This window comes from Cornus florida, unplaced genomic scaffold (assembly GCF_030987335.1).
Source record: "Cornus florida cultivar Cherokee Brave unplaced genomic scaffold, ASM3098733v1 CherokeeBrave_3.0.0_Hap2_Chr08, whole genome shotgun sequence".
Taxonomy (NCBI): domain Eukaryota; kingdom Viridiplantae; phylum Streptophyta; class Magnoliopsida; order Cornales; family Cornaceae; genus Cornus; species Cornus florida.
The window spans coordinates 86,583,777-86,594,564 of NW_026775578.1; the positions used below are offsets into that span (position 1 = coordinate 86,583,777).

A 10,788-nucleotide genomic window follows, 5' to 3' on the forward strand; every position below is an offset into this window, starting at 1 on the left:
AACTTACCAAGTCACAACGAGAGAAGTAGTCCGAGAGAGAGATGAGATCTGAGATGGATGAGTGAAGTTTCGAAGCTTGTGGAAGGTTGCCGAAGGTTGGGAAGGTAGGTTACAGCGGTGGGAGATGATAAGGGTCGAGATCGATGTGTAAATCGATTAAATGACCCTAGGGTTTCTATTTTAAAAAACTACCTTCAACATATTCGATCGATCTGGAAATATCTTCGATCAATTGAACATAGACCGATCTGAAAAGAACTCAGATCGATCTAACCTTGGAAAACATATTTTTGGATTTTTTTTTTTTTTTGAATATATTTGAAATTAAAATATTTTTGAATTAATTAAAAAAATAAAAAATAAAAATAAAAATAAAATCTTTTTGAGGTTTTTTTTTAAAATAACATAAAATAATTAAATAAACAGTAAAAAAAAAAAATGTAGTCAAAGTTAAAGTTAACAACGAAATACAGATCGATCACTCTAAGATCGATCTGGAAAATGCTTCAATCGATCGAACTGGTAAAAACCTACAGACAAGTTTGAATGATCAGACAGAGAGCTGTTTTATGCAGGGTTCAAAATTTTTCTAAGTGTTGGAACTGAAGATCGATTTGAGGGAATTTTTGATCGATCTTGGAATACTTAGATCGATCTGAACTGAAGTTCGCTCGATACACAGAGAGGTGAAATATGCAGGTTTGATGCAGGAGTGAATGTTCGGTCGATCGAACATCATTTGAGATCGATCGAACAAGTGCAAAATGCCTATTTTCACAATAGAAGTGCATACATTCTCAATCACAGTTCGTAGCAATGTGTATAAACCCAGAATATATCTAGACGACACAAGAAATGAAAGGTAAAATAAAAATAAGGGAGGAATAGGGTTGTAAACCCTACGAAGCATTTGCTAGTTTTAACGTCTCTAGCAAGACGTTGGGCTCTTTCAACCCGGATCAAATATCTTGTTATGCATCCCCTCCTTGACGAGGTGACAAACACTTTGAACCCCTTCCAATAAATGGTTCTTTAAGGAATTTGTTGGATTTGGATCAAAAGACATTGATGGTCCTTGGTCAAAACAACTCTTGGGCTTCCATGCCCTTTCAAACTTTGCTTTTGAATCAATTTTCTTTGAATCCTTTTTGGTAAGCAAACCATGGGAATGTTCAATATCAAGTAAAGACTCAACTTTATCAAATTCACTGGCAATGGATTTTTTAACAACACACACTTCTTCATGCTTGTCTATGGAATTCGGGGTCGGATTAAAGATGTTTAACTTCACCTTCATATGCCCAAATGAGATTTTCATTATCCCCGTCCTACAATTTATGTTGGCATTCGCGGTTGCCAAGAAGGGACGGCCAAGGATAACGGGAATTTGGCTCTTGGGGTTCAGAACTGGTTCTGTGTCTATGACAACGAAATCAACGGGGAAGAAGAACTTATTAATCTTAATCAAAACATCCTCTATGATACCCCGGGGCTTTTTGATGGATCGGTCGGTAAGTTGCAAAACTACTGATGTCGATTTCAAGTCTCCTAAGCCCAATTTGACATACACTGAATAGGGAAGAAGGTTGGCACTTGCTCCTAAGTCTAGAAGAGCCCGATTAATGATATGGTCATCAATGATGCAAGAAGTAGTAGGTGAATCGGGGTCCTTAAACTTTGGGAGAGTGTTATGTTGTAAAATGGAGCTCACTTTCTCGGTCAAGACCACTTTTCTTGGTGCTTGGCTTTTATTCTTCCTCTTTTGGGTGCAAAGATCTTTCAAAATTTTTGCATAAGCTGGAATTTGTTTAATTGCATCCAAAAGCGGAAGATTGATCTTCACTTACCTAAACACATCAATGATTTCATTAGTCTTGGTCTTTTGTTTGTCAAGAGAAATGGATCCTTTCAAGGCATCCAAAAATGGAGCTTTAGGCTCAAAAGCTTTTTTTAAATCTTTCTTTGAAGAATTTTCAACACAAGAACTTTTTAAACTGTCATAAGAATTTTTCAAATCATCTTTCAAAGCTTTGTTCAAATCATTTTCCATTACTTTGTCAACAAAGGGGTCATACATATGCAATGAAGGAGGAATAGGACGTGAAACGGGATAGGTGTCAACTTGTGGTTGCACCGGTTCACTCTCTTCATAGGATATACTCACTTGGTTGTCCACAATTCTCCCGTTTCTCAAGGTTGTCACCACATTGACATGTTCGATTGTGTGACCTTCCGATGAGGAATGAGTCTCCACAATACATTGTTGCTTTGGTGGTGCATTCAAAGGTATCTTCCCTTTCTCTCTAGCTATTTGCCCTACTTGGGTTTCTAGCTTAGCAATGGATTGGGAATGGGAATGAAGCAATTGAGTGTTCGCCTCTAGAGTACCTAGAGCGGTCAACACTTTTTCCTTAAAAGCGGGACTCCTAGAATTTCCTTGAGAATATGACGATTGGTTAGGAAAATGAGAATTAGAGAATTGATTACCATGCGATTGAAATGATGATGATCTAAAACCTTGGGAACCTTGGCCTTGCATTGGAGGTGGAACATACTAGTTTTGAAAACCACCTTGGGGAGGGTTTGAGCCTTCCCCTTGGCTTTTCCAAGAGAAGTTTGGATGGTTCCTTCAACTTGAATTGTAATGAGTGCCATAGGGATTATTCCCTTGGTGAACAAATGTAGCATTGACTTGCTCATAGTTTTCACTTGGCACATGTCTATGGGGACAATTAGAAGTAGAATGTAAAACACTTGAACAAGTTATACATTATTCGTTGGATGCACGATGATGAACATGATTAGGGGAGGAAGACATTTGATTCACCGAAGTTTGGTTAGTAAAAAATTAATCAAACCTTTAAGATAAGGATTTCATCTCGGCGGCTATGTCATTGGAGTTGTCGACTTGATATAAGCCAACATTCTTCCTTCCACCTAGATTTCTACCATTTTTAGAGGATAAAGATCTATGCATTGAATTTTCACTCATACTTTCATACAATTGCCACACATCATCCTCATGCTTATCAAGGTAAGAACCACCCATAGATGCATCAACCATACCCTTGTGACTATCCGGCAAACTTTCAAAAAAATATTGAACTAGTTACCGCTTAGGTATGTCATGATGTGGGCATTTCTTAAGCAAGTCATTAAATCATTCCCATGCTTCATGAAATGTTTCCCCATCCCCTTGAGAAATTCTCTAATGGAAGTCCTCATGGCATTGGTCTTAGAAACCGGATAGTACTTCTTCAAGAACTCTTGTTGTATTTCTGCCCAAGAAGTTATTGAGAAAGGCTTAAGATTGTTGAACTAATATATCGCCTTGTCTTTAAGGGTGAAAGAAAAAGTTTAAGTCTTAAAACCTCTTCTGGCATGTCCGTGTATTTCACGGTGGAACACACTTTAAGAAACTCATCCAAATACTTGTAAGGTTCTTCATTTGGAAGTCCATGATAGTTGGGAAGCATTTGAATGGTTTGTGGTTTAATCTCATAGTGATGTGCTCTAAATGGGGGTAATTGAATGTAAGTGGGTGCCTTGTATTCATTAGGCACATGATGGTCTCTTAAAGCAATGGGAGGATTCACAACCGGCGGTGCTACTTGAACACCTTGATTGCCTTGCATAATGGGAGGTTGTGGAGCAAAAATTGGCCAAGGCATTCCCAATGGAATTTGGCCTTGTTGTTGTGGTGGAATGAATGGTCTAGGCATGCCTAATGGTACTTGAATATTTTCATGATGCACATTAGGGTGGAGGATGCCTTGTTGGTCTATGTGACTAAGGTCCTCCACATGGTCGTCATTCAATTCCTCCATTGGTCAAATGGAGTGATGAGAACTACCTTTTCCCCTAGGATTACGAACAACCAATTCAAGATGCAAATTAAGAGGGACAAGAGTAGGATTTAATGACCTACGACCATGCATACACTAGCTAAACAAATAATAAGCAAATAACAATCACTTCGCCCCCACAACAAATCAATCAACAAACATTCTCCATATACATTGGCCCTATACTCTCATGCTTGAACAACATGCAAAGAAAATTAAATTGCCTCCACGCGGGCTCACGATTTATCTAAGAATTGAAAAACTTGCCACCACGTGGGCCAACGATTTAACTAGAGATTGAGTTAGAAAGATCTCACCAAGGGTCTTTAAGCAACTTCACTTCATTTTTAAGTTTCAAGCCTTGCTGTGCTTTCCAAATTTTTAGATTTTAGCTCCTTTTAGTTTTTGCTTAGCTTTACTTGGCTTCCTTGCTTTTAATTCTCCTTTGCTCAATTCACCTAATCAAATATGAACAAACACAATAAGTAACAAGAAAGAAAATAAAGTAAAGACACGATCAAAAGAGTACTAATTCCTATTTGTTTCCAAAACATGGCGCTGCCAATTTGAATCCAAGGCAACGATGCCAAAAACTTGGTGTGATGCCGTCGATTGCACCCAAATTTGCAATAAAATAGTGTGGCTAAGTTTTAAATTTATAAATGCCACTACTACCTCTAACTAAAAAGATAGCTAGGGTGAGTAGGGATCGTCCTAAGGGATTTTTAAGCGTACTTGTAATGGAAACAATGTATAGGGTTAGTAGGTCGAGTGATCAAGAGATGGTGTGTTTGGTTGAGTAGACTACAAATTAAACTAAACAAGTTCAATATAGAATAAGCAAATTAAATGAAGTTTAGAGAAAACAAGAGAGTGAGGTCTTGGGGTTTAGGGGTCACCACTAAACGTTACCATTCTAAACATTCAATGCATAATTAATGAGGGGAAACATGTGTTGCAATTTGAGAGTGTGTGATTGATTGTTTCAACAAGTATGGATGACCAATTAAGTATATATTGTTTAAGCAACCTAGTGAATAGCACAATACATCAAACTAAGCCATTAATCCTTCCTTTAAGCTCATAAACCAAACACATCACATGGTTAAAGAATAATACTACTTGCATTTATAAGCATGGAACATCAAATAATAAGCATGGATTGTCCTCCCATTTAACAATTAAGGCAACTACACTACAACTAAGCTAAGGGCATGAAAATTAAACTAAAGAAACTAAGGGAGAGGCATAATCCATCATGACATGAGTATGAACCATCAAATAAACCACAATAGTATTCTATTAAGCACTATGCCTTGACAATCTCTAGATCCATAGCATCAACACACATAGACATGCATCAATAACACAAAAACTAGAGATAAACATATGAACATATATTCTAGCATACATAGACATATGGATAGAATGAAATGATCAATTGGAAGTATTAAACCACAAAAAATCATTGAACAAACAAGATTTATATATAAAATAAGTGTCAAAGCAAGATTACAACACAAATCCCCTCAAAATACAAAGCATTAGAGTCTATAAGGCATGCTTAGGGCTAACTCTAGCCCCAATAAGATGTTTAGCCACTCATTGAAGTAGTCATCCAACCCTCAAGGGCTATCCCATGGTAGGAATGACCTCCTTCTTAATGAAAACCCTAGAAGAATGGAAGAACTTCCAAAGATGTGTCTCTAGCTTCTCTTCCTCTCTTTTCTTCCTCTCTAAGAATGTTTCTCAGTCTATTAGATGATATATGAGATATGTATAAGTTATGTATCTCCTCTTGTAAAAAAGGCTCAAAATCCTTATATAGGTAGGTCAAGTGTAACACCCAATGGTTTGGATTCGTGCACCAGGGTCCTTGCAATGATTGCACCATGAGCCAACTTTTAATGAGTAGTAACTTATTTTTTTTCGGACTTGAGGAGGTTTGATTGATCGAACTGTGCTGCGATCGATCGAACTGTGCTGAGATCTATCGAATGTTGCAGAGATAGATCCATCCTTGGCGGCGCCTTTTTGAATAAAGACAAATCTCTCAGATATTTTTAATATTTTGGGAAAGAGACAAAAGTGGTAGGTGGGGTGGTAGGTGTGGATAAGATCAAATATGTTCGATCGATCGAACATTGTGGAATCTTTTGGATAAGGACAAGGGCTTAGATCCATCTTGAAGTGTCCAGATCGATGTTTCTTCAATCGATCGAAGTGATGTTGAGATCGATCGAACTTGCTGATATCCATACTTTGCTTCATTCTGCTTCCACTTTGCTCCTTTCTTCTATCCAGCTTGAGTTAGCTTCTTTAATGCTCTTATTTGGCTGAATTAACTTATTTTTTGGATAAGTGCCTGAAAAGGGCAATAACATGAAATTAGTCTAAAACGGGAAAGTAAGATAGATAAAGGTCCTAGAATACCTAGGCTTAAGGGGTTTAATTGCGCATTTTTCAGCTCTCATCATAGATCATATGCATTATATGCACCGGTATGGGATGGTGGCATATTAGGGATGGATTAGATAAAAAATCTTAGTCCTACCTATTCATACATACGGAATAAATTAACTAAAATAGTTAAATCCTACATGGATACATGTCTTATTAACTAAAATAGTTGAACGACATATCGGATGTTTGTTTTATTTTTCTGTATTAGGAAGGATTTATATATATACTTATGGTACCGTAATATGAGCTTGAGTTTTAGGATTATGGTTAGGGTGCGTATATCGCCAATGATGAGTAACTAGATATACCTGATGTTCCCTGGTAGGTCTAGGTACACATGCACACCGTAATGTGTGATTTACATATCACCTTCTATTCAGGCTGAGATTACACTTTAGTCTAGTGAGCGTCCTATAGTGTGATTTTATACATATATGGACTATTCTAGTTATTGTTGAGCTATCTAGGATGTATCTGCCTATCGGGTTTCTGTATGGACTGTAGTAGGATAGAACTTGCATGTGGGCCTGACCCACTCTTATTTTTCAGGTGTTCGTCAGTACTAGGTTTAGGGCTTGATCGTGCTGAGCAGATATAGTCACTTATTCCTCTGACTACATAGGATTTCTGTTCTTAATTTAGTTTTGGTTTTTTTGGTTTTGTAATTTATTGTTCATTTGGAATTATTAGGGGTCCACTGGATGGATTCCCGAGTTATACGGATTGGAAAGATTAAATTATATTAATCTATTATTTTGGAGGATTTTTATATTTAGAATTCTTTTTAGCTTATTATTTTATTCTTATTTTATTTTTGTATTTTTGCTTGTTTATATATTAATTTTTTGGTATCCCTTGGATCTGTGCTCGGACTTGATCACCCGTGGCTTTAGAATCAAGAGGTATCACACGATGCCTCTTCAATACTTTTTAATCTTATTCATAATTTTAAAATACATTTTTTAATTTATAGCACGTATCAAATACTTCTTAGATATTTCAACTGCATATTCAACACTTTTTTGATACTTTATAAACATGCAAAAAAAAAAATAAAAAAAATAACGGCATAATATAATTGTGAAAAAAAATTAAATTTTATTAAGGGACTAGGGATTTTTGTTTTATATGTTGGGAAATGAATTTTATGTTATATTAATGATTGTATTTAGATTCGTAACATTTTTAAAAAATTGACTAAAATTTAATTTATATATATATAAATAAAATTTATTAATTTTTTATTGTTATATCTTGTTGTACCCGTATCCTTTTTTTTTGAGATTTGTTGTATCGTGTCGTATTCATATCCTGTATTGTGGTTCCTAGATGATCATAAATCTTATTAATTCTATAAATAAAAATTCAAAAGATAATGACAATAATAAAAAGATAAAAAGATAAATAATAAAAATATACCTTTTATTCTATTTTTAATAAAAAATTAAATAAACAGGATAGGTAGGGATGGCAACTGGGTCGGGTTTGGGTGGGTGTATGTAATACCCCTAGATTTAAAAGGATATTCCTAGTATTTAATGTATTGTTTAAATTGCATTTTTACTTGTTTATTTGTTAATTTTGTTTATTTAATGGATTATTTGTTTTATTTATTTATTTATTTACTGATGATTTTTGAATTAATTATTTTAAGTGTTTTAATTATTTGATTAATTGTGTTTTTATATTAATTGAGTAATTGTAGTATTAAATGATCCGTTACTTAACTAGGGTTCCTTAAGAAGTTACGTGAGTATCTTAATATAGACTGCTATATGGGCCGATCGACTGGAGTTATACGATAGGGCTGTAATTAAACAAGGATTAGGGTTTAGTGTTTACGCCTATAAATACAGTGATCACGTTGATTTAGGGTTTGGGGGAAAATCAAAGTGTTAGTTCTGCAAAACACAGAGAGATACAGAGTAAGGTTTTAAGAGAGAAGAGCAAGTTTGTGAGGTTTCTGACTGAGGCTTCAGGGTCGGACCTAGGAGAAGGAAGGACAAAGGAGGTGTGGTGGTGGGTTTATTAGAACCAGAGGAGGCTTTACAGTGGTTCGTATTGCCGGAACAGTAGACATGACGCCGGGATTTCATAACTGAAATCAAAGGCAAGTTCTTCTCTTTCTCCTTCCCTTTGGCTTGTGTTCTGTGCACCTAGATAGTCTCTAGGGTTAAATAAATTATAAATTAAAAACTTACATGTTAATGGTATGATACTGATAATCTGTTTAGGTTGTAATCAAATCTATTACAGAATTTGTACATCTCTGTTTTCAGTTTTCTTGGAAAAGCTTGTTAGTCCGGTTGTAATTTTAGACTCTAGGGAATTAATTGAGTCTTAAATTGATCTTGCATGATTATTATATGCTAAACTTGCACTATCTATTGACTGAGAAATTGGTCTAAAATACATTCGTTCTTATCTGTCCAGTTTTGTTCCTTAAAGCATGATCAGTTCTGTTGTAACTTGGTTTGCTGTGCTTGCTTTTATTTACTTTAAACCAACCATGGAGATGTTAATGGGGGTTAAGAAGACTCTTAGAATCAGTGTTAAAGCCAAACAGAAAGGCTGGTAGAGGTGGAAAGTGACCGGAAGCAAAGCAGAGAGTCGCAGGAATTGCCAAGGTTGGAGACGGCTCTTAGAAGGGGAGAGAGCCGGCTCCATGGAATGAGGGAGCCGGCTCCCTCATCTTTTCTAGGTAAAGAGCCGGCTCCATGAAGTAATGGAGCCGGCTCAAGGCTCTAAAAGAGCCTGCTCTTTCCAAAAATTGAGCAGGCTCTCTTGTAATTTCATTTTTGATTTATTTATTTATTTATTACGAATTACCTGCTACTGTTGGAGCATTGGAATTGTTTTGAAACCTCTGGGAATTTACAGAGGGATTAGATAGTTTATTTTGGGTTTCATTAAGACCATAAATTGATTAAAATTGACCTCTAAGTCTATGGGACAAACAGTAGCAAATTAGTGAACTTTCTATGCGGTTGACGGCCAGAAGGTAATAAATTGTCTAGTTTTAATTTGACAATTTAGGGTGCTAAAGCATGATTCTAAATTAAGTTTTAGACGTACGGAGTAGTATTTTAGTTAACAAATTAGACTTATGGATTAGTGTATGGCCCTGTGTTAAAAGGAATAAAACAGGGTACAAGTATACAACTTAGTACGCTGTTACCGGATGGAAGGAACTAAATTGCTTAAAATAATTTTAACAATTTATTGGACTATAATATGATTATAGAATGGATTTTAAATGCGTGATAGAGTTAATGCTATATTAGATTTGATCTATGCATATCTGGATGTTAATTGTTAAGTTATGAAATCATTCTCTACAACTATATGGTTTAATGCTTGGATTTAATTGCTGAAACTTTTAATATTTTTCTGCAATTACTTGGATATTGGTTTTGTATTATAAATCGCTAAATGATTATATATGTGTGAAATTTTAACTGCTGAATTAATATATTCTGTTAATTACATGGTTATGGAGGATTGTATGAACCGGTATGGGACGGTGTCATACTAGGGATGGTTTAGCTCAAAACGTATAAACCTAATCTATTGGATTTAAGGGATGGATTGTGAAATATTGAATCCTAAACCTTGTTTAGTCAGATCGACTGATTAAGTTGAAAGACTATCTGGATTAATTGTGTTTGTGTGTAGTCGGATCGACTGATTAAGTTGAATGACTAACTGGATTAAATGTTGGTTGTGTTTAAGTCAGATCGACTGATTAAGTTGAATGACTAAATTGGATTAAAATTCTTATGTCAATTCAATAAATAATAAAATGGCATACCTTGGGTTAGACGGACTTTATATATATGTTATGGCACCACGATATGGGCATGAGTCTCAGAGTCGTTGGTTAGGGAGCGTATATGCATTGGGATGCATAGCTGGATATGATGGTTGAGGTGTACCCTGTTAGGTCTAAGTATTCATGCCCACCTTTGGGTGCGTTTTTGCATGTTGCCTTCTACTCAGGTTGAGACCCCATTATAGTCCAGTGAAGGTCCTCTAGTGTGGATATATTTATGTATGGACAAGATAGATATTGTGAGGTATTTAGGTGTATCTGCGTATTGGGTCACTGTATGGATTGCAGTTAGATTAGAACTTGTTCGTGGGCCTGACCCACTCTTATTTTTCAGGTATCGGACAGTTCCAGTCTTAGGCTTGATCGTGCTGTGCAGGGATTATCATTCATTCCACCGACGACGTAGGATGTCCTTCCATATTTTAGTATTTGGTTTTATGTCAGTTGTTTACGTATCAGTTGAGATTTTTATTTAGGGGTCCACTAGATGGATTCCCGAGTTGTAATTCATGGAAGTTTTGGAAGTTGGATTTTATTAAGTTTTATCAGGCTATTGAGGATTTTATATTAGTATTCTGTTCAGTTTTTAATAGTTATTCTTATTTCATTTTTTTTCATCTGTGTTCGTTTTAAAATACTTTAATTGTT

General features: G+C 35.6%; 1 pseudogene; it reads left to right on the forward strand.

Moving 5' to 3' along the window:
• Positions 1-3,122: 3,122 nt before the first annotated feature.
• Positions 3,123-3,219, forward strand: LOC132272129 (small nucleolar RNA R71; annotated as a pseudogene).
• Positions 3,220-10,788: the final 7,569 nt, after the last annotated feature.